Here is a 26,197-nt window from a genome sequence, read left to right as displayed (position 1 = left end):
AGACAATGTACCTTCAACCTTGTGACGACCGACTAATATCGCTGAAAAATGAACTTATGTCCTGATCATCGATGTACTGCCCACGAGTTGATAATCTGAGATGCAGATTTCGATATTTCAACAACAGATATGAACCGCAAATTTGTCGATACCGTCGGAATTCATAATTCCCTGAAAAGTTTCGTAAATCAGTTTGAGCCGCCAACGTTTCGACATCGATTTGACCATATTGATGATTCGAAAACCTTTGCCCACGCTTAACGCTACACACTGTAGGAAAATTGCTGCCTTGGTCCGAAATATCGTACATACCATGAATTATGCCCGTACCGAAACATTCGCAGACAACCGAAGTCTGCAAGCACTGAAAGCATAATGGACGAGATTCCTGCGGCACCATTGTCCTTGACTTTTGGTCACACCCTTCGAAGTCAAGGTCAGTGAACTTCGTTTCCGATTTATCTTAGGTATTTACCAGCTACACGTACATCGGTAAAAAAACCGGAGAAATAACATCATTTTCGATTCTGCTCTCGCGTTTTTTCCGTCGAGACATATTCGTAGCCTGTCACTTCGTTTCATAGACAAACCACTTATTTCTCTTCACGATAAACATGCGGCGTACTACCCATCTTAGTAACAGAGACATATGCTTTGGTTATATGAAGGAGACAGCAGACAACTGCTTTTATATGCACAATTAGAAGAATATTATTATTGCAGATTTAATGTATTATGAAATCACTGTAGATAATTTATTTCAAATTGGGACGATCAAGGAAAAGAAAATTTCTACTTGATATCTTTCAATTCAAATTATCATTCATCAGACCCGATTTCTCTCTAAAGCGCTTCATAAGCCAATTACAACTGAAATTTTCAAAATTTATCAAATTTTACTCTTCTATGTTTCTATTTTAATTTCAAAGTGATTAAGAGTATTAATTTTGTTTTATTCTGTTCTTAACAGTTTTGAACAAATGCATCGAACGATATCAAACTGAAGAAATTGTTTCGAACTTTTGCCATGCTATAATTTTTGAGACCTTTGCTTTTTCTCTAAACTCAAAAGCATTTTTGTCAACTTCTTGAAGATCGTCTTGAAACAAAATTAATGTGCCATTTCGTTGCAGGACTGAAATGATGATAATGTTATATAAATAATTCAGAATCGTGGATAAAAATCAAAACCAAACTGTCAATTCTGGTTAGAAAAATTGTAGTTCTTTTCCTATTTGTGATGTGATTGTAATTCCATCAGCTTTCTGCAATATTCCCTGATTCACTGTAGGCGAAAAGGTTACATTAACAATTTTATAATTAAATAAATAAATAAGTTTCAAACGAGTAAAATGAATTCGACTAGATAGCTTTCACGTTAACAATATACGTTGTTTAAACATTCAGCGTAACTAGAATTTCCATTCAAATTATCCCAATAATTGAATATACGCCACCTTTGAATGAAGAAAATAATGCAATGTAATCGACAGTAATTCGCTACGTTTGTTGTTTACCATTCGAGTTACAGGACTTTGTTAAAATAATCTTCGCGTGAGCCCAAACGAGTTCCGAGTACACAAAAGTATTTTTTTACGTCGATTTACCGAAGCATAACGATTGTTGGCAGAACTCGAGGCAAAACCACCCTCGGAAAAAGGAGCGTGTGCCCGTGAGAAGAGGAAGGAAGTACTCCGCGCCGGTAGACTAACAATTGCTTTTTGTTATTTCGACTTTTATTTCAGCCTCTACCTACCGACACCTTTTACCATCGAATTGTTTTCATCATTTTTCCCGGAGAAAGAAAAAGCGTCACTTGGAAATATCTGGATTATAATTGTTCCAAACTTCATTATAAATACATGGGATTTTTTCCAGTAAATGCCGCAGTATTTTGGGTTGTCTATCACTGAGAGGTAAAAATATCGGTAAAACAGACCTATCGAGTCATTGTCACTTCACTCAGGTCAGGTCACATAATCACTTCAACGTAGCTCATTGACTGCTTCAGCGTTGGTTATAAACAACGAAACAACTGCTTGACCAAATCCACACAATTCTGTAACGCCGGCTGTTTCAGTTGACTTGTGAGAACTTTGAACGCGCTATTTACCGATAATTAAGCGGGTCTGTATTACCGATATTCACTCCCCTTAGTGGTTGACAATCCAAGATACTGCGGCGTTTACTTAGAATCACCGTGTATATATATTTATAGCTGTATTTGTAACTGGTTTCTAGAACTTGTGATTTGATGTAGTCTGAATCACTGTTTTTGTGAATTAATAATATGTCTCTATTCTGCGCTACTACAATTTTAATATGGCAATATAAAAGATACAATTGATGTTTTATTGAGACGAAAGTACCAATAATTAATTCATCTATCCATGGCTAACTAGAAAAATTGAAGAACCCTTTTTCAAAAATCACATTCATTGTGATACATACTATACATATACGTATAATTGAAATCTGATATTCGAAACATTTGCGAGATAGCAAGTACGGTGGAAAAAAAAAAAAAAAAAAACTAGGAAGAAATGAGCATCAGGTCACAGAAATTGCTCATTATGGATGTCAGTACTGGAGTATCGACTTTACTTCCGATAGATCTCTGCAGTTGGTTGAAAAAAGCTCACAATCAGTTGGTAAATGGCTTTTTTCACGTAAAAACCGTTGTAAAGAATTCGTTTTTTGTTCACTACACCATTGTTCTGTTTCATAATTGCATCGCAGCTGAGAGACAGAGAGAAAAAGGGAGTGAGAGTATTAATTTGTGTCGAAGCTCGGCCCCCAAATGGGACTCCTCAAAATGGACGCAAACAGGCGTGACTCAGGCACGTCGAGTATTCTGTCACAGGGATGAAAAAGCCCCGCGATGCTTTGCGCATTGACGCGAGGGTGTAATTGTGTGCTATAGGAGCGCCATTCTTGACTGGGTGGGATAATTGGCGAATGTGTAACTGACAGGAGACGAGCGAGGTGGCAAGTGCTTGGATACTTTCCTTTGGTAGTAGCTGTGACGCGAAGAAGCGTTGACAATAAGCAACATTGTCTTGTAATTCCGCGGTCCTAACGACGCGCCACGCTGGTGGTAGAAGATGTTGCCAACGGAGCGGAAGGAGGGAAGCAAATCTCCGTGATTGAGGTACAACTACTTAAAAAATAAACAACATGCTCCAAAATCAACCTTTTTCTTAATCAAAAGTCATTTCACATCGGCAAAATTATTGGGATATAAAACTGTCTCCTAAGGTTTTTTCCACAACGATGGCTCAATTCAGACCCTTTGATTAACCATCGCCCGTCAGAAATTGGTGAAAAAATTTAATGTGATTCTTTTCATTTTAAACATTAGGATAATTCATTATGACTTCTCGTATGGTTTTATTATTTACGAAACCCTACGTTCGTACTATCAAGAATTCTTTATCGAAGGACACGAGCCATCGAAAAGATGAATTGGGTTATCGGTGTAAAAAAAACTTACACGACTCAATTTTTTTTTTCCAAAAGATTTTCTAGATGCGAAACGAACTTTGATTAAGAAACAAATCATTTTGGACTATGTTGAATTTTTTGAGCAATAGCTGTATTATAATAATTTAAGAGAAAAAATCGATTCTGAGTACGTTAAAATTCTGGAGAGCTGCTCTGCGACAGTAATTTTACTAAATCCTAGTTTCTAAGAATTTTCTACCGTTCCAGTAGCCTCGGGCTCAATTATCTATCTTATGTGAAACAAATTGGATGTATGAAACGAGGTGTTCAAAAATTGCAAACTTTCGACATTTTTCCCCTGTGCCCTTTAGACAGTCTTCGGTAATTAAATTTCATGACTACGACTAGATTGAGGCTTCATACCGTTATCGATCCGCAGTATATAATCCACTCTCAGTAATGATTCTGTATTTGTTCACCGTTCCGCTAAGTTGTCAGTAAAGTGTAACTGTTTATAACAAAATTCCGCTATCGTCGACGAACGGATCTCAAAACATTTAACTAATGAAATAGTATCTTAAAAGAAGAATTATTATTGTTTACAGTGAGGTACAATTGCGTGCCATTGAACTAGAAGAATATCAAGCCAAGTTGCCGAATATTTGTTAAAGAATGACGACTTTAAAAATCGTTAAATTTATACGCCAGTTTATGGAGATGACATGCTGGTAATATTTTTCCATATAATAATTTATATACTGCATGATTCTAGATGTCTGATACGAGGTATGTAAAACAATTTAAAAAATCCGTATCGACGATAAAAACAGGGGATCACAGAATGTTTAAGAAAATAATAGCGATAAAACTTGGAAAAATGTCACGAGCATAAGAATTTTCGTGACCACGACTTTTTAGGGATTAAGGTTTGGCAGTACAAATCATGAGTTGATTCTAGCTACTTATACTCATATCGCACTAGGTGCGATAATTAATAATAACTAATTTTCGGTTCACGTTAGATTGCGAAAATTGTACGTTGAATATATTGTATTAATAACTGTGAATAACAGTCGAACTCACTCTGAATTTGATACACAATAATGTGACTAAGCATAAGCTTAACGTTACAAAGTCTGTAGTGACTGACCGCATATAAATTCGGGATGAATAAGGGTGAATTTTGGCTATTCAAAAGAAAAGTACTTCCAATTTCAAGCCGGCGTCAACATTTCTGATAAATAACTTGACGACTATTTTTTTTCCACTTTTCTCTATAAGTACCCATGAGTATTCACATCTGTATGATAACACCCTGTGAATTGGTAAATTTTCGGTATTGTCGTCTTAAAACGTTATCAACCACTCAAACGAGAAAGCTGCCGCTAATAAAACTTCCCTATTGTCGAGTGAAATACTTTGGAAGTGAGTATAAGTTCGCTGCGAGGTTCAAATATAAGAGGACGTTAAGGAGGACACAAAGTTCGATCAGGGAGGTGGAGCGGTAAGGAATTAAGATGACAAAGAAGAAGGTGGGCGGGTTCGCAAGAAAATTATTGTCACAAGTTAAACAAAATTTAGTCTCGCGAGGAATAAAGTAAATTTGGTTTCGATGTGGCATTTAACCTCGAGCAAGCAGTTCCTCCCAAGGTACACAAGGCGACGAGTTCCAAGATCGTGGGTACGGAGCACCTAGGAAGGTACGCGATGTAAATAACCACATTTCTATTCTCCCTTCCAAATTTTCGTCTAATAACCAGCGGAACTTTACGTTTTACTCGGTGCCCTGGTAACGACTGAATAAAGTATGAGAATAACGCGCTTTCTCTCCCATTTTGTTTCTGGAACAAAAAAAAATGTTAAAGCGAAATATATTGAACGGTGAAAGCTGGGTGGAAATAATGTTGTAGGATAAAATAATGACAGTAAAACGTGTGAGCATCGGGTATAAATATAAATATATGGGAGAAACATTATATCTGGCTGAAATTTTTGGAGGAAATCAGCTCGCATTTTTTAACCCTGGCTTTGTCTTCAAATTTTCAACATTTTCGCGGGAAAATAAATATAACGTACAACGTGTATTTTGTGTGAAAAGAAAGTCTGATGTTTCTGAAACCGAAAAACACAATTTTTTCGATATTTGCAGTCCTGTGTGTGGACAGATACGAAAAATAAACTGATTTCATTTTTGTTATTTTGTCAATGAACTGTAGAGCCATTGATTAAAAAATATATATTGTTTTCATTTTTTGGTTGCAGTGTGAAAAAAGGACATTTTGAAGTTTATCCAGAATATTTTATAGAGATATGGAAATGTGATCGTAATTGAATGGGGATAAATATTATAGGGTTATGAAATACATGTATTCATGCAAAAAATTAATATCTCTAGAATATTTATTCCAATTTAATTGTGATTCCATTTTCCCTCAGACTCTGAAAATTTCAAAATACACTCTAAAATGCCCACTTCTTCACACACAAAATGAAATCAAATTTACTTTCATTCCCTTTCCACATGTAAGACTGAAAATATCAGAAAAAAAACTTGTTTTTATTTTGTAGATCTTGAAAATCTATCACAAGGTGAAGTCCATTCTCGAAAAGATCAAATTCTTCACATGAAAAACAAATTAGGTCATATTTTTTACCTAACGACAGGAAGTGCTAGAATTTGAGGACAAATGTTCAGCTGATCGATAGAGAGATGAACATTGTTCGGAGTGTTTCTTGTAAACGGTTAAACTTAAGAGCCTAAGAATTTTATGGATTTTAAATTTTTAGCCTGTAAAAAGCTATCCAAATGTTGGTACAGATCATCTCGTATGATATCCTTGCAGAGAGATCTCCTTTCCCAGCATCCTTCGAGCCTGTAAAGGGGAAGGGATGGATGTGAAAAAAGACATTGGAATAAGACGCCAAGGTTTTCAGAAGAGAATGGAAGGGAAGGTAAGAGAGAGAGAAAACTTGGTAAAACGAAGTTCCTCGCGTCAACTGCAAACGAAATGAAATATTCCCTATCTTTGTTACATCGGAGAGCGAAATTATTCTTCGCTGTTTGGGAACTCCATTAGTTGAGTCAACATGGCGCTTTCGTGAACTTCGCAGCATCCCAGCTCAGCTCTGCTCTTCTGAACCTATACCGAATAGGTGTATATCCCGTACCCAAGGACCTTTCAAACCTCGTTAAAACAATGGACGGTTTCTTTCCAGAGCCATAAGTCAGCCGTGAGAGATCAGAGGTCAGACTTTACCCTTAATTTTGTACGGGATCAATTCTGTTCGCTTCGTCTGATTATCCAAGTTTTCCGATTTCCACCAGCACAGTTGTGAAAATGATGCACAAAAATGATGACCAGGAAATATGAAACGTGAATATCGCTGGCTTTCAATAATAAGGCTGGTTTTGAATACAGATTTCTGTACCGACGTGGGGAGTGTCGATAAGATATCGGTAAAGAAATCTGTATTCAGAACTGACTTTGTATTTCTACTGCTTTCTATGATAACATACACGATCGATTCTTCTAGCATCGTCTGATAAATTATCCAAGTATTCCGATTTCCACCAGCACAATTGTGAACATGATGCACAAAAATGATGACCAGGAAATATGAAACGTGAATATCGCTGGCTTTCAATAATAAGGCCGGTTTTGAATACAGATTCCTGTACCTACTAGGGACAGTCGGTAGGATGTCGGTAAAGGAATCTGTATTCAGACCCAGCTTTGTACTGTGACTGCTTTCCACAACAGCATGCGCAGAATCTCTTATTTCTTATTTATTAATTTCGTGTACACAAATGGCGAAAGTCTTTTCAAATCCCGAATTTCTGTTACGCAAAAAGAGAATTTCCAAAGAATACAGTAAAATAACACCAGAGATAAAAAACCGAGTAAGCCAAACCCGGGAAGGGAAAAATTGTGTCTCCAACTTGACGTCAGCCTTGGCAACGAAAACTCGTTTCTGATTATATAGTCCACAAAATCGAGTGGCACACAATCAATAATTATATCAATACCAATCAGCGAAAGGTCTTAATTCAAATTCCTGGCTTACAGAATTGAAATGAGCTTGATAAATTCATTCTAATGGAATTGCAAATTTCCAGTGGGAGAAAATATTTTCAAACTCAATTTTCACAAAATGATATCAAAATTGTTATACTTTTAAGATTCCCCTTCGCTGTACCGAGGATGTTTTTTTAACACGAAGATAACTTGAAATCGTCAAGAATCCAGCTAATCGCGACAAAAACACGAAAGCACAAAAAATGGACCTGTGTTTTGCTGAACTTCCATGCACAAATTCTGCCGCTAGTGAAAATATTTCATTTAGTTAAATTCTTCTTGAAACGAAAACGATGATACATACGCTACGGAAGATGAAAACTACGTATTCATTAAAATTATTAAAAGCTGCTGTCAAGTCTCGTGAATCATTCAAAGAAAAATAATCACAAAATCGCAATGAAATTTCCTCGCCACTGTTACGTCCTTCAGAGCTTGGATTCTTTTCCCGCACTCTTACAGCGGCCTTGTAGCTTGAATCCTCTTATTATCATCACACTTATAATCACACGTTCAACTCCTCAATACAAGTTCCTCTCATTTCCTCTCATCCTTCTTACGCTAATTGCATAATCGACGAATTAGAAACCCAATATAAGCTGTAATAACATCACAGCTGGTTGTGGATACGGTCATCGATAGCCGCTCGTCAAGATCGCCAATGACGTATCCAGTAACGCCAAACCAGTGAAAATTGTGTATGACAAAATATGTTCTCTTGTTATTTAAAAAAATAAAAAATATTTTTATTATTACCACATTTCCGCGAACAATTTCAATGCTCGGATGACAATCGAACGATCTTAATATACCATGTATAAATTTGAAGAGGAAAAGAAAACAAGGGCAGAATAAAAAAAAAAAAAAAATACAGTCCAAAATTAATTGAGTACCGAAAAAAACCAAGTTTGTTTTCCAACGATGTAACGAGTGAACAGCTGGCTGTCAGCGTGCAGCCTTTGATTTTATTCCAGGGATAGGGGCGAATTCAATCTAGACCATTTTTTCATCGAGTACATAATCGTTTTTAACGTAAACAAGGGCGATGTTTACGGCCAGAGATTATTGGAAAATAATCAAATTGCGTCGAAACTCTGGAACGGGAAAATCGGAAAACTCAATTTGACGCCGTGGCGCATGCATATGTATAATGCATACGTTGTTAGTGGATTTATCTCGACGCCTGCACGACTCAAAATTACGAAATGCTTACAGATATGTAACAAACAGTAAAAGCACGGCTGAACTGTTGTTGATATTATTGACGCTAACTTTCTGAACTTGAAAAATACTAACAATAATAATAACAATCTAGAATCCGGCCACTATGAATTATTGTTTGAAAATTTTTACAAGTAGCATCGGATTTCAATATGTTCGTTTTTGAAAAATGCAAATAATTGAATCGTTTTAAAAAATTTTGAAAATATTCTTAAAAACTCCGGTGTTACATCTGAAAACATATGAGTAACTGCCCGTAATAAACCGACTCTTCCTTTCAATTTTTTTAGCATTTTTGATACGTCACAATCTCTCAGAATTGTTTCTGATGGCTAATTAAATCGCATCGATCGATACGTCGATTTTAAAAAATCCTAGATAATTCCTGTCGATTCGAAAAATTTGAAGAAAAGATATTTCAAAATAAAAAAAAAAGGCGAACGCTGCTTGTTATAGGTGACAAATTCGCTTATACGTGTACGTATTATATACGTGCTGTCCCAACTAAATTTCACCCCAAGTCGCAAACTAATTAAATAAGCGATAGCTTTGCCTAGACACCGACTGACATTACGAGCCCAACACCTTCTACACGCCTCGAACCTACAACGAACCCTTCCTTCGCCTGCCTAGTCGCTCCTCCATCCGTTGATAGCGGCTGAAGTTGTTGCTGGGTTATTAAAACGCGCTCTTGCCACGCTGAGCTTGTTATCTCATAGCTCTTCCTTTCGGCTTGTCATGCATTACGCGTAAGCTGCTTTCACCTTCTTGCTTTGTCCCCAAAAACAGGTTGTTAACTTACATACACTCACTCACTCACTCTCTCTCTCTCTGTCTCTCTGTCACGCATTTTGATTCATCTTTATCTGCAACGTTGTGCAGAAATAATTGACGTGGAAAAATTCCTTCGATGAAAGAAATTTTTAGTTCCGGTTACCGCTCAGTCCTTAACTATTTTCATTTTTTACCACAATTAAAAAATACAGTTGTAGGTAGAAAATGAATATTAGTTCTGTAGCTGTTACCGGAAAATCTGGTATCCGTTACTATATTTTCTTGCAACTGTTGCGAAAATTTAATGCTTGTGCAACAATAAATTGACGTTGAAGCCTTATTTAACTAAAAGAGTAGAGTAAACCGAACAAACTGATTTTGTGTTGCAATTATCAAAAAAGGATCGGCAATAGCGCAAAATCGTAACGCGTACCTCGTATTTCGTAATTCCAACAATAGTCAAACAGTTTTTTTTAACGACACCTGTTTTACTTAATTTTTCTAGTTACCGTAACAAATGACAACAATTTTTTCTCAGTGTCACTTGAATCGTTTTCAAATATATTTTCAACATTCCTGACAGCTAAAGCTCCATTTTTTGACATTTCATACACCGTGAGAAAATTTCGGAGAAAAAAGAATAATAATGTATTTTTTTTTTTTTTTTCACGTACAAATTATTAAGAGATTATTTTTTTGTTATGAATTATGCGTAGACGATACATGCGGATTGTATGAAAAACATTGCTCAAAACTAAATAACAAGATAGTCAATGATAGTTATAGTTATGAATCGAAATTTATTCTAAAAAAAATTATTAGTGTAACGACTGCAGGTATAATCAAGGCTTAAAATATTCACTCGATATTAAAACTTCGAGCAAAGTTTTCTAATTGATTGTTGTTGTTTCAACTTGCGAACTTTCAGTATCCACATCATTTATCACTTCGGATGTCCGTCTGGGGTTAATTTTCCCTGGGAGTCGATAAAATTCACTGTACCTCCTTCGGCGGATTTTCGGTTCGCTGGTTACCGGGATTGTAAAAAATGAGAACCTCACTTATGATTGAATTAATGCCAGACGGAACGTGAACAAGATCGACAGAAGTTCAGATGCCTACTCGTCAAAGCATTCTGTAGGCACAAAGAGCGGCATTCGTTTTCCATGGATTTCCAAATTACTTGCCTTTAGCAATTTCTTGCCGGCTAATTGGCTCAGTTAAAGGCTTGGACTTCTGAACTGGTACGTCAATAAATCTGAAGTCCATGCTGTACCTTTTACAAATGAAAAACACGCCAATTCTGAGTGGATATCATTCGCAACTGCCCTGGGAATAATCGGCCCCTGTTTGCATGATAACAAACTACGGAAAGAAACCGTCGAAAATATTCCCTGATAATCTGTGAACCAATATTTTGTTTAAAAAATGAATTGATAACTTTTGCGCATGACGATTATTCAAATTTAATTTTCATATCGTCTTTATTGTGGTTGATTTTTTTCCGATTTTTATCTTGTCATAAAATATTCAATATTGTCGACGAGACTCACTTTTGGTTGAGAATGTACAGCCAATACATCCTTAAATAAAAATGTAACGTTAATTAAACAGGTGAAGTAGAAGGTACATAGAGAGTGAATTCCTAACGAGTAAAAATTGTGTCGTCTGCTAGACATTCATTGCGCATGCGCTATAAACCGAGATCGGCTGCTTTTCAGGGTGACCAACCACCGGAAATTTGAAATTTATCCGTGACAGTTTACCGCGTGGTATTTAACCTCAAAAATTTAGACAATTCGACTATAACTGCCTTTGGGCTGATTGTCGTGTATCGATGTCAAATTTTCGATGGTTGGTCAGCCTGACAAACGATTTCCGTTTACAGCGCAGGCGCGATGAACTCTAGCAGACGACGGTGTGTTTACTCGTTCGAAATACACTCTGTACGTGATGCGTAATGAAATTGACGAGTGTTGTGTATATAAAGTGGAATTTTCTAACTAATTGGAAACAATCCGCACAGAATATGCGGATGGAAACCAATATGTGTGCAAAAATTACTCATTGTTCCCATAGGATACGAACATCGATTTTTATATCGATTAGGTACTGGAGATTCATTAGCATGAAGTTAGTAACGTTACTGTAACAATGGATGTTTAGGAGTAAGTCATTGCTTCGCACTGAGAAACATTTCACTTGTTACAGTAACTAGAAAAATTGAGTAAAGAAGGTATCGTTAACAAAACTGTATGAATATTGTTGGAATTACGAAAAACGAGGTACGCGTAAACATTTTGCGATATTGTCGATCTTTTTTTGGTTGTTGCAACACAAAATTAGTTTCTTCGGTTTACTGTATTTTTTTCCAGTTAAACAAGACTGTAACGTCAATTTATTCCTGCACAAGCATTAAATTTTCGAACAGTTGCAAGAAAATATAGCAACAGTGATCGTAATTAGAAATAATAGTAACGGATACTAGAGTTTCCTGTAACAGCTAGAAAACTAATTTTCATTTCGTACCTAGAACTATATTTTTCGATTATGGTAAAAAATGAAAATAGTTAAGGACTGAGCGGTAACCGGAACTAAAAATTTCTCACAGTGCATGATAAACAAAAAATGCTCATATTTTTAAAAACCAACTCCTCGAAAGTCATTCAGATATTTCGCAGTAATTATTTTTGCCCTGACGTTCCGTTACGTTGACTTTACTAACTTCAGCCCGGTAGAGATTTCTGACTGTGAGAACGAAGAGAGAAAAAAATAAATAAATAAATAAAGTCACGTTACTCCGCTCATGACTGAGAGCATAAAATGAAAATCTCTGTGACCGGAACCGCGAAAGAATTTCGCGCGCTTTCGATAGAAGATAAGGAGGAAAATAAAGGTTTGATCTCCATCAACCTACTTGGCTAGCGTCTTATTCTTAAAACAGACAATGGGGGATCCGGGCAGTGTGGCCAACGCGATAAACCTGACTCCAAATATGTCCGCGACAGTTGAGGTCTGCTGCCAGAAAAGCTGGGAACAACGGGTGAATGCATCTTTTGTTAGAAGCTAGCTCACTGGATATTCCAGACAAAAGGGATCCACGGATCACGATATGCTATTCCGAGTAACCGTGTTCATCGCCGATTTCGAGGAGTATCGAAGAATTGAGGATAAACGGCCGGACCAGTGGAATTAAAAGTTGAGAGAAGAGAGAAAACTGTTTGAAAAACATCCAGTAACGTTACTTGTGCTAATAGTCAACACGATAGTGAAACAATAAAACGCACGCTATACGTAAAATGTAAAAGTATTTGAAAAAATTCAAACAACACGAGATAAGATGTCAGTAATTTGAGATACGATTGTGTAATTCGAACTTGCGAAATAATTGAATTTCAGTGTTTATAATCCGATGCTGTAACGTTTAGAATAAACGGTAAGTAAATCAGAATCTGATCCAAAATACTAGAGTCTGATAATTTTTTACAAGATAATAACAAGGTAAATTAGAATTATCCAGATTGAGATAAGATTGTTTACGCGCAAGTCCATCTATTTAAGATGAAAGACAGTATCTCGTGCAGTTATCTCTATAAACGATAAGATTGTTCTCACGTCTATCTAGATAATCGAAAGAACGACGATTGAAAAGATAAATTCGTGATACTTTGAAAAAAAAAACAATTTTGAATGAAGAATTATATTTTTTTTCTAATATAACTGTACACAGACACAGATAATTTATGTGGAATATATCGCAAATATTTTTCAGAAATTTTTTAGGATCCGATAAACCAGCAAACCGAGTCCAAAAAATCAGAATAGTATAAAAAACGCGAGAGCTTAAGCATGTTGAATTTTTGAATAACGAAACGATTTCTCAAACTAAATTGTTATCGAAATTGGTGTTGTTCGAATGAGCACAGATTCATTTTCATTGCACGTAAGGATTCATTCTCAAGGCGTTTTTCTATTTTCGTATTTACGAAAATCATGATAATTTTCATTCAAGACTTCAAATCGATTCAGAATTTTTTTTAAAATGATCGTGCTATCGTCAGGGATTGTGCTCCGACCAGCTAAGGCTAAATAAATATCACAATGAGTTTTGTTTCATTTATTTTGGTGCGAGACGGGTTTTGAGGTTATATTTTGCATATCGTTCAACCATCAATTCATGTGACAAGTTATGATTCGAATCATGAATTCTGCAACAAAAGAGCGATGCACCGTCAAAATTTGAACCCTTATCGTTCGTTTGTTTATCTAATATGGAAGAAAAGTGAGTTTCCTCGGTCGGTAAGGGCAGGACTACTGCATGACCTTAAAACCGAGTAACCTCCAACAGTCCCGCAGTGGCTTTTCCTCTCCTGAGTTTCTCGGGAAGTTTCACGTCCGACATGCATTGTCCTCGTCGCTCGCAGATTCCGCGTCCTTCCGTCATCGCGCAATTAGGCAAAGTGTCCAGATCGGCGAGGCAACGTTCTACTTCACTCCGCATAGCACAGAGATACCAGCTGTACATACGTTGACGGAATTGCTGACGTCCTTCGAGTCAGCTTCGACGTCCGTGAAAGGGTTCCATTATGCGGAAGTTACCGCCGTGCCATTTCCGGTTCTCATCCTAAAGCTCCCAATTCCCTGCCTCTCTGTCCGCAAGCTCGCATGAGAATTGCAACACCATTCCTGCAGCTTACCGATATTCGAATTTTCGAGACGAAGGAGTGAATTTTATTTGCGATACCCGAATTTGGATCCGTATAATTTTTCTCTAATCGCGTTTCGAATTTTCTGACAGACTCGCTGTTGAGAAATATTTTGTTACCCCTGCCGTTTTATCTAAACGGAAGCGTAGAGATTCGTACAATTTTGTTCTTGGATTTCATTGGTTTGTCTTAAAAAATTAGCCAAAAAACTTTTTTTAAAAACAGCCCTCACACTAGGCGACCTCCTCAACGACCAATTCTCTGCAACGTGTGTAACAAAAAAATATTTCAAATAGAAATATGGAAAGTTGATGTAACAAGAATCCGCAGCTGCATCTTTCGGTAAATCATAACCCTTTGGCTGGCGGAAATATTTAGCATAATCTGGATTTTAGGTGTCTACATAATTTTCAAAAAAACCAACGTTCCGATGTCTGTATTACAATATCACCTTTTAATTCAGGTACTGTTCTACATTTTAGGGAAGTGATCTTACATCTTTTCAAAATGGCGACCAGCCAGCGGAAGTTGAATTTCAACGAACATTTTCACGCGAATGATGTACTCAATACTGTACGAATTTCTTTTGGCAATTTAAAGGAGCACCACATTTGCCTTCAATCATAACCTGAAGAGATTTTCACAGTCACTTTAATACAGCCGCGTAAAATAATATCAAGAGATTTTGAAATCCAGTATTCATTACAGAGTCAGATAAAGCTTGTATGATGTATAAAAAAAAAACTGTACCATACGGCGAATTCAAGTCATGCAAATGGTCATTCGGAGGACTTCGAACTCGCATGAATGGGATCCTTGAGTTTTCAAAGTCGTTTCAACGTTCTGAAGTGACATGAATAGTCAATCCGCGGGTTGTCGAACCCATCGAATACCTATAGTGCATTCCCATAGTGAAATGGCCCTTACAGTTGTCATAAGGCAGCTCAAATTTTTGAAAATCACGACGTACATTCGATTATACGTGGTAAAAAACTGAAAATTCAAAAACTATATTTATGTGTACCAAGCTTTGAACCGAGTTCCGAAATAATCATTTAACGACTCTTCAAGATTTATAACGTTAGAATTCTACTTTTTTCGATCAGGAAAAATTTCCACTTACTGTCAACTTTTTTACCCCAAGAGAAAAATACGTATCCTTTTTGGGAACATAGTGAAAATAATTTTTTTTTATTTTAAGTGTAACCAGAATTTATAATGCAAACATTTTCTTCCATTATTCTTTTTTGTCTTTTTGTAATTGAACATATGTACTATATTCTTTAATTAGAAGTATTGCAGACTGATAAAATTGTTACTTGCATTACATTTATATTCTTGTGTAATTTTAACATTATTTCAAACTATTACCATTGATTTGATCGCAATAACAAAAAAAGGCAGATTTCGAGGGCGTGCAATTTGTCACGATTGCATGTGAATTTTTTTTTTTCAGATTGCAGCACCACTACCAATAAAACCTCGCAGTTGCAGATTTTTTCGAGCATTTTTCCTCTCACAATAAAATACATACCGAAAATACAGAAGAGCCTCAATTTTAAATTCTCAAAAACCTGAAGATTGGTTTTATCCAATTTTTCAAATCTTGAAGTATGTTTTAAGATCTATAGAAGTCTAGGTACAGAAACCTCCAAATACATAAAGATAAAGTACACAGATATCTAACTTTACTATTATATTCATCCCCATTTCGAAGAATCTACCGCTTGACCTTTCAGAGCATTTCGAAATTCCGTTTGACACCAATTTTTACATTTTTGAAACTCCGGAATCATGGCCGTTCCATTTTATGTTCATTATAAATTTTTAATTTCCACCCTGTTTATACCTCGTTCCCGTTGACTGAAAAAAAGACAGACGGAAAAAAAAAAAAAAAAAAAAAAATGCCGCATGCTCGGAAACGTTCGTTCAAATTCCAGTCACAATTGCTATTTGTCAACGTCTCTCCACGTGCCTACTCAGAGAGTTCCACCTCCCGGCCTCTCACCCCTGCAATATCAGGGTGAAACCAGCAAGCAGCCAGCAACTGTCAGTCGAGGCTACCGGCAAACTCGGCCGTTACCTTGGTATTAGGTACACAAATCCAACCCGTTGTACAAAGCTGCGCGCTTTCCCTAGCGGATCAATTTTCCGAAAGCCACAACCCTCCACTTTTCCCTCCCTCCCTCCCTCCCTCATCGGCCCAAGGCACTTTCGCCGCGTCTCGCTTTTGACAAATAGCTATTTTGTACAACCATGGTTGTTGTACCTACACCCCCATTGTGCGATTTACGCGATGTACACGCCAGGGTGATTTGAAAATATCGACATTTTCTTCTTTTTTTTTCACATTTACGCATTCAATTGTTTCGTAAGATGCCTGCTGAAATACAACACTGAGAAACATTGAGTAAAACAGGTATCGTTAAAAAACTTGTTTGAATATTGTTGGAATAACGAAAAACGAGGTACGTCTAACCATTTTGCGCTATTTGATGGCTTGATGGTTTTATTAATGTTATCTTTCCCATAGCAATATTGGGAAACATCGATACAAAAGTATACAAACTCAAGCTATATACAGAGTCTCAAATCCGAAAACTTAGCCTAGTTCTATATTTAGTGTAAAGAGGAGCACAGAATAATGACAGAGAACTACAACGACATAGACAAGAGTAGAAATATAGAGATAGAAGGATACAAAAATTGGAAGAGTGAAAGGACGGCAAAGAAAATGTCCGAAAAAGTAGAAGAAAGTGGAAGCATAGAAACGTGGGAAGCAGGAAGTAGAAAAACCTAGATGAAAAATCACCATCAAGAGCGAGTCTCTTCTGTCCGGAAGAGATGCTGATAGAGTGCATGTTGAGTTCGGTAGGTAAGGTAGCCTGGTAGCATGGTAGCAATTGTTTGTTGATTGTCGATCCTTGTTTGGTTATTGCAACGCAAAATAAGTTTGTGAGGTTTAATCTACTTTTTTAGTTAAACGGGGCTTTAACGTCAATTTATTCTTGCACAAGCGTTAAACTTTCGCAACAGTTGAAAGAAAATATAGCAACAGCGATCGTAATGAGAAAGAATAGTAACGGATACTAGACTTTCCGGTAACAGTTAGAAAAACTAATTTTCATTTTTCTACCTAGAACAATATTTTTCGATTGTGGTAAAAAAAAATGAAAATAGTTAAGGACCGAGCGGTATCCGAAATTAAAAATTTCTCTCAATGTGCGGTAACGATTTTTTACCCAAGCCATATCACACCATATATGTTCGAGGTTTATTCTACGTCAGTTTCTCAGTCGAAACGCGCAGCCTGTCCGAAGTTGTGGATAAGAGCGAGACTGAATCTCGTGAGATTTTCCTAGGCAACGTGGGTACTCAGCCCCATGATTAATATTATTTCACGCCCATTTGGTCTAGGCTCGCGACGCAATCAAAATCGACTTTGGGCGCTGTGGTGGATACCGGCTACGGTTGCATGGATACGGAATACGGATACGTTGCGTTTACTTAGTACCAGCTTACGCACTCGACGCGCATGCGCAAACAGACGTGTGCCCTACACCACGGCTAATATACGTACACCACGTGTTGTATAAACACTCGGGGCTTCGAATCGAGAGCTTCTAATGAGCCCGGTTTATAACAATGCTGTTGCAGTCGGACGGAACAAGTGTTGCTTTAACCTCGCATGAATTCATCATACTCACGAGGTGACAAATTGATCTCGTTTCGTGGTTCCTCACACTTGTGAGAGTCGAATAATACCGTGACGACTCCGTTTAATTATTCTCGGACAATTTTATAAAGTGCCTGTCGATTTAACAATCAATAATTTAGCATTCTAAACCAGACAAGGTTTTGTTTTAATCGAAAATTAGTCAAAAGATGAGAAGTCTGTGGAGTTTATTAGCAACGCAAAAGAGAAAGGCCGCCTGCGGAAATAAAACTGCGGAATCGACTCGGGAAACGATTTCGATAGCGATAAACAAAATTGAAAATTTAAAGAAATACAGGACGAACAACGAGTAAACGGCGGTTTGATAGAAAAATACTAGTTATAGACGCATTGGGATAAAAAAGAAAAGAACGTTACGATGAGTATTCGATGCACAAATGGCGTATTTCAATCTTGCGAAGAATGGGCGAACGTATGAATGATTTTAAATGATTATCAATATTTACTATTTTATTTCTACAATTATACACCCCTGATTTATTTATTTGTTCTACCTGTTGTTTTACCAAGACCCTTTGTACTAACTAACCAACTAACTGAAAATATTACACCAAACTTGTGATTTCACTGGATTCGTTTACTTTTTCCCTTCCTTATTTTTATCACCGTTTTTTAGCACTTCCTGTTTCAATGCGTGACAGATATATAAATTTACTTCAGATAGATATAATAAAATGATTTCAGCAAATTAAATCTCACTGAAAGATTACGAATTTTCTAAACGCAATTGCGAAATCCATCGTATACATTATATCGTAATGTGTGTTTATAAAATTATTCCAATTCGATTTTTCCAAAAAAATAAAAAAAAAAATGCAGAATTAAACCGTGTTTACGATTTTAAAATGAAATATTGAAAATATTCATGTGATACGATTTTTTGTAGAGCTAGATTCACGGATAAAAATATTTATCGAAGTAATTTCTTAGCATTTTGTGCGTTAAATTCGCGTCAAACGCACCGAGACACGGTAGGTATAACGCGTTCGAAAAAGTCGATCGTATTCATGCGGCGATTTAATTCAAAGCCGGTAAATGACGCGTTTAAAAATTGAATGGAAAATCTCTAGGGTCTATAAATAGCTAAAAAAAAGCCTCTAACTTACCGTGGAATTGAGCTTGCAGGTATCGTTCAATAATCACCCCGAGTCCATACACTGACAAAAAATGGATCGAGTCCAACACGATATTCGCTTCAATATTCGTGGCTTCGATTATTAATTGTATCGATGAATGAAAAACATTCGAAATTTTTTGAATCCACATCTCTTTGTGCTTCAATTTAATACGGTAAATATCCTTTGCGACTGAACACACAATAGTTCCCATTGTCGGTGCGTTTGTTAAAAAATTGGTTTTTTGCCCTGAAACGGAAAATAATACGATCGGTTGAACGAGTGTTTCTGTATATTTCAGATATATTTCATAAATACTTACGCCAAGATTCTTCACCGTCATTACACACTCCGCGATTTTTATCACCGTGAATTGCCCGCCAGCTTGGAAACGCGACGCTTTCTCTCAGAACCAAAAAGTATCAAGCCGACGCGGAACGGGCGCGGTCGAATTGACGCTTGAAAACTTAGTTGTTGGTAAAAAAAAAATTGATCGAAGAGCTGCAGACTTAACACATCGAAAGTTCTTTACTTTTTCATATACCGTTTACGAAATCGCTAGGCAAAAAGCGCGATCGTTCGATTCGCATTATCAGGGTGGCGACAATTTTACTAAATTATAATTCCTCGACTTTTCCTTCACTTTTCCGGTAAAAAAATTCCGAATTCCTTGACATTTTCCTACGTAACTTGAATACTATTGAGCAGCTTTTACGACCTCAAAGCTCCAGAGGTTGTGCACCTTGAATACGTTAACTTGGATCTAAAAAACACGTATGAGCATTGCTTCGTTTGAGACGAATAATTAGAAATTGGACGATTCCGTTTCCGAAGGTAGATTTAACTGAATTTACGAAGCATAGTTCAAGATTGATAACGATTTTTATGAAAACAAAAAGTACGGTTCTCCATTTGGTCGATCATATTTCCCTGACTTTTCCCGGTTTTAAAAGTCTCTCACCACGCTGCTCGATCACTAGATCACTGGATCACTCGATTCAACTGGCTCACTCGAACCGATCTCTCGATCACTCGGGTCACCGGATCATCCATTTTTGGGCCACTGGATCACTCGATCACTCGATCAGTCCCGGAGGCAGCGTCAAAAATTTGCGGGTCATTTCCGCAAGCTTCATCTTTTTTAAGTTAAATGTGTAACATATAATATTAATACGAACGTCTGTCAAATCACCCTCACGGCGGGGGGTTGCGGCGGGGTTACAATTACAGCAAAATAAATTTAAAAAAATAAACGTATTGCCGAACACGCCAAACTTATCGTACGCATTAATTGAAACATAAGAAGCTTAGAGAATATCGACGGTTGCGTAGAATAACCGGCTATTTCGCGTTTGAAATTTTTTGGCCGCAAATCAAATTTATAGCACTGTCAGGCGGAAAAAAATATTTACAAAATTCCCACCCGCAAGCATGAAATTGATTACAATACTTCAGTTTGTAGTGAAAAACAAAAAAGTAACAGTCTTCCACCGATAAGAGAGAATAAGACGGTGCGGAAAAGGCCTTTTCGTATATTATACTTCACTCCGATATTCTTAAACTTTTTCCCGAAAAAAAAAAATCGTTCACGCGAAAGAGACGGACTGAGAAAAAATTTGTCACTGCTGCCTGAACCACGTTTAACTTTCTCAAAAGGCTGTTTTCGGGTATTTCAAAATTGAGATATCCTCGAATCCATCGGTGGCTATGTTTTGTAAAATTTTTACAAAACCTGAGATGCGTGCGGTTTTTCGTAGTACCGAAAAATCTGTGTTGAAATGCGCTGCAATATTTGAAAGTTATCAAAAATTGGTTTTCGCAAATTTCAACGTAGATGTTTCGGTACTAAAAAACATCGCACGCATCTCAGGTTTTATAAAAACTATTGTTTCGTCATGCGAAACATAGTCACCGAAATATTTAAGGACATCTAAATTTTGAAATATCCGAAAATAGTCCTTTTCGAAATTTCAACGTTCTTGAGCCGGTAGTAGAAAATTTTTCTCAGCCCAGCCCTTTAGCTATTTTTTTGTTAAAGATCTGAAGAATCTAGGAGAAGAGCGAAATCTAAAAGATGCTCTTTTTTGAACTTTCCTATTGTACCTCACAGATACAGGACTGTTATGTTTGCGTTTGTTACTATAAAAAGAAGCGTTGTGATCAATTTTATCGTTGAGGGTATACATTTTTTAAATATTTTTTTTCCCTCACTTATGCGGGTGGAAGACGAGTTGTGTCGTGGAATTTAGGCGGAACATGACATTTTCTCAGCATATTACGTTTCAATTAATACCTTCGATAAGTTTCGCGTATTCCGCCATGGATTTTTTTCCTCATTTTCTGCAGTAATTGTAACCGTCGTGTACCACCCCCGTCGTGGGGGTGCGTTGGAAGACGTTCGTGCTACTCTATTGTATGTAACACGGATAACTCGTACAAAAAAATGAAGCTCGCGAAAATTGTGCAATGAAATCTGTCGTTACCTCCCGGACTAACCACTCGATCACTCGATCACTGGGATCACCTTGGACACCTTAACCACCGGATGGAGTCGATTACCGGATCCCACCGATCCCTCGATCACTGGATCGTTGGATCATTTGCAGGATGGCGCCGATTGCGCTCAAATAAAATTCCCTGACTCTTCTCGTTAAAAAATTCAGAACTCCCTGACGTTTTCCCACGAAACTTGAATATTGTTGAGCAGCTTTTACGATCTCACAGCTCCGGAAGTTGTACAATGTACATCTTGAATATATTAATTTGGTTCTAAAAAACGTAAATAATATTGCTTCGTCTCACACGAACAATTAGAAATTGTACAATTCTATTTCCGGCAGTTAGCTTGGCTGAATTTACAAAGCACGGCTGAAGTTTGAAAACAATTTATAGAAAAGGGCGTTCTTTCCAACGGTTCGTCATAATTCCTTGACTTTTCCCGATGGATAAAATTCTCCGACTACTCCCGGTTTTCCCGGTTTGTCGCCACCCTGATTATTAATAATCGCGCAAAAGGCGCGTCCGATTCCCGAGATTAATTCACACGCGCAAAAGGGCACGACCGATTTACCTGTAAAAATACCTTAAATATCTAGGACTTGTCGCAAAATTCTGCAGAAAGCCAATCCGCATCCGCGTCTTTTCGAATCCGACGCGTCGCGATGCGGATTGTTCTTCCGAGATGCGGTTCAAGTCCGGGAGGGAGGTTGGAGGGCATGAATTACCTATATTGTGTGGCGTGACGGTCGGCGTTCCTCTTCGACGCGAAGTCTTCGAGCTCAGCATCTCGCCATCCAGCGTACCACGGAACGCGATGGATGGTCGAGAGATGCGTTTTGCCCATTCGGACGATCACAGAAATCAATCGAATGGAATAACGATCGGTGATGACTGAATAATTGAATTGAACAACAGTGGAAAAATGGTTGCGGAGTGACAAGCAATGGAAAATTCTATCTCGTTGATATTCAAACGCTTACAAACGGTCGAGAGACTCGAATACCGATTCTTTTGGGAAAAAAATTTCCGTGATCGTTCGACGCTGTGGATTAGAAAAGTTAGCAACATCGCGGTACGTCGCCTTCCTACCCTTGTCTGTTTCCCAACGAAACCACCCAACGGAAAAGAGAGACGCACACACACACACACACAAACCTCGCGACGGATCCCAAAACGTTCGCCTACCTACCCGGTTACCTATATTCGATCTAAACGATTCTCCATTCTTTCCAACACACGTCGTTCTTCGTCATTCGCGCCGTGGTCACTGACTTACATTTTCGTTATTTACCTGTTGGGAGCAAAATGTTTTTGTATCGTAGTCTGCCTACTCAGAATATAGTATCGCGGTTGTATCTATCATTTTAGCAAATGTTGGCAGACTATCGGTACATCAACCTTTTGTAAAAGTGATTAAAAACATCCTGTATGCCAATTAGCATTTTTCTAATCGAGCTAAAAAAAAAAAGCATTTGATCGATACTAGTTGAATGTTAGAATATTGAAAATGACGTACAATATAAGATTTGCAATTTGATTACGTTACGTTATGCCAGACTTTGGAATTTTATCGATACAACAATAATGTGAATATTTGAATACGTTAAAACCTCAGGTGAAACCACCGCTTAAACGACATCGTCGGTAAATTGAAACGTGGATTATTATATCAGTTGCTAAACACAATTCGATCTCGCGAGTGCCGAGTAAGCGATGGTTACCTGTCGCGATGCTCATTCCACTTTCAGCAACGTGTAAAATTTCTAACTTCATGTAAGCTACGGTTAATTAAATTGCGAAACGAAAATTATTCGACCAAAAGTCAAGCACGTTGCGATCGCGAATGAGCCTATCCATGCAGCTAAGAAATCCAAGATTTGTGTAACAATTGTTACCGCCACGCCACGTGACAGGGGAATACCAGGGAAATACCCGTAACCTAAATACGTGCAAACTCACCGACGTTGCCGAGTAATGGAGAAGTTGCTCGGATGTCTCTGCTTAAATCTGAAAAAGAAAAAAGGAGGCCCCAATTAATTTATGTATAAAGCTGCATTGTCAGTTCTCGAATTAACTATCATCGTTGTTTACAGATTACGCAAGGGTTAAAATTATGCTATTAAAATGAGTATTCTTACCTCCTTTAGGTTGCTCCACACTTGAAATGTAGTAATTCGTGCAGCATCTCGCAATCAGGTTGAATGGTGAAGCGTCGCACTTTTTACACTGCGATAAGAATATAACAGAATATTACTCTATGAACATACTTGGATCAGATTTCATGTCTCTACAAACTGTGTGTGTCAAAATAATAATAATTTTTTTTTTTACAACATTTCAGTGGTTTCCGATGTGTTAATAAATGAACTCCATAAATGAATAATAGAAAGTTAATTAAATAGACACAAGTATCGAATATATATGCGTAAGGCCTGTGAACAGCTACCACTATTTACGACCAAAAGCGACAATGTAATCAAGAATCATATTTATTACGTACCTTCCGGTTTTATCCACTGTAGGGTGTGGTCCAGTTTTCACCTTATCTCCAGATATCAATCGATCGAGCCGACTCTTTCGGATCGTTGCTAAATTTGGTCAATCACACTGAAATGTAGTCGTCCCTGTAGTCAGGTAAGAGATAAAATTTTATTAGTATTCCATATTCCAAATAAATACACGCGCTGTTGAAAATTAGCGATCATTTTTACAAAACATTATCAAAGATCGAACACCGATAAAGTTTAACCGAAAGACAAACCTCCGAAGTGACGAACATGTAACTACACAGCTGCACATGCGTGAATAATAACACTTCGGTATTCGGCTAACGAACCGATAATTTATTTTTATACAAAAAGAATGACGCCTAAATGAACCACTCACTGATAATCACGTCACAATTGCATTACGAACTCATTGTCAAACGAAGCTCACCTTCAGCAAGGCCACGACGGAATATTATCCGAGTATTTTCTTGTCACAAAACGCTTCCGACGAGTCAAAAGTCTGCCCGAGAGGAATCTCAATATGTTGTTAGCCTGTTCGGCAAGTTTCGGAAAGCTAAAATCTAAAAATCTGCAGCGTGATAATTAAACTTAATTCCACTTTTCGCGTCGTAGCTGCTTGCCTAAAAGGACTGATTGTGAGTTGAAGTTGCCAACGATGCAGCTACGCACTCACCGAAGGTCGGCCGGACAAACAATAACAAACGACACGCGACGCCGAGAGTCGAGAATTGAATTCGCCACGACCTGAAGTTGCACGTTGGAACGAAAAAGGAGGCCCGGATTAATTTAGCATATTGGCTTTTCAGTTATCAAATCAATTATTACCGTTGTCTAGTTTAATATTCACGCATTGCACGCTGCAACAAAAGTTCGGCTTCGAATGTACGACATCGAATTATCAATCAATAATAATTAAAGTGAGTATCGTTACCTGGAATCTGGGCTGCTCCACACTTTTACATGTAATAGTTCTCGAAGAATCTCAGGTTTACAGGAAGTTGCACAAAACAATTAACACTCGGGACACTAAATTCACCTTAAATTACGTAATACAACGTAACAGAAATCGTTGAGCTTATACACTTGGCCCGTTTTTGTACAGTCACGTAGTACGAGAATAATTTTCGGTCTCTACATGCGTTCGAAGCCAGCTTCAGTCGAACACTGAATTTCGAATGAGAAGCACCGATTATCGGTCAACATTTCGAGCGTGTTTACATCGCTGCGTCCTTCGAGACTCGCGTCAATGTTATGATCGGCTTCAATGGATCGTAAACTTTCGTCACGTACGCACATATTTGTTTTCTTTTCAAACAGTGAGGTGGGTTGCGAGTTTCATTGAACGATTTAAAGTAACCTGCATGCCTAGAAATTGAATCTTTTCTTCTTCATTTTATTCGATAATTCAGCCGACTCGGCACCCACTCGGGGCTGTTTGTTTCTCGCAGGCTGGCCAACCCGTCTTTAGTTTTAACGTGTGAAAGACTGTAAAATGATTGCATCGACAAAGACGACGATTATGTTTTGACAATGAATGCCCAGTAAATAAAATTGAAACATAATCGTCGTTGTCTCGTCGATGCAATAATTTTACGATCTTTCACAGTTTGAAATTAAAAATGGGTTGGCCAAACTGCGAGAAACAAATGAAGAACTTGAGTGATGCCGAGTCGGTGACGACGGACTGCAAATTTTCAAGATATTCTCTCGGTATATAAACTAATAATTCGATTCGTTTAGCGGAATAAAAATTACTTTACACCAAACTCGAAGGAACGTTTTCTTACGGATGTATAAAACTTTTAGATACTGCAAAAGTGTGAGGAATTGTGTGTTTCGTCGATTGTCTAAACGCAGTGACGTTGAAGGAAAGATGGTGAAAAATTTTTCTACGCTACAATAATAAAAAGAAAAGAAAGATTCCTTTCGCAATGTGATAATAATTCGATTGAATACTGTATTCGGTTTATTCCTGCCACATGCAATTTCAACTGCAGATTAATATCGTTCGTTCACTGCAAAGTTAGTTTACAATCAACAATCGGTAGGGTGAAAAAATAAAAATTTTGAAATCTGCCTCGATATATTATTTCTTCGTTGAATCGAAAAGCGTTAT

The 26,197-nt window shown here is 37.4% G+C and overlaps 1 long non-coding RNA gene across 1 annotated transcript in view; it reads right to left on the bottom strand.

The window, feature by feature from the left end:
* The window catches only part of LOC124186260, a 164,240-nt gene extending 145,076 nt beyond the window's left edge, over positions 1–19,164 (bottom strand). Inside the window, exon 1 of the long non-coding RNA XR_006871613.1 lies at positions 19,064–19,164. This is a non-coding gene — a long non-coding RNA (uncharacterized LOC124186260). The remainder of the gene's footprint in view (positions 1–19,063) is intronic.
* Between the last annotated feature and the right edge of the window lie 7,033 nt (positions 19,165–26,197).

Source organism: Neodiprion fabricii, chromosome 7 (assembly GCF_021155785.1).
Source record: "Neodiprion fabricii isolate iyNeoFabr1 chromosome 7, iyNeoFabr1.1, whole genome shotgun sequence".
In the NCBI taxonomy this organism is placed as follows: Eukaryota; Metazoa; Arthropoda; class Insecta; order Hymenoptera; family Diprionidae; genus Neodiprion; species Neodiprion fabricii.
Note: the sequence above shows the minus strand (reverse complement) of the source record. Positions and strands in the feature narration are given on the sequence as shown.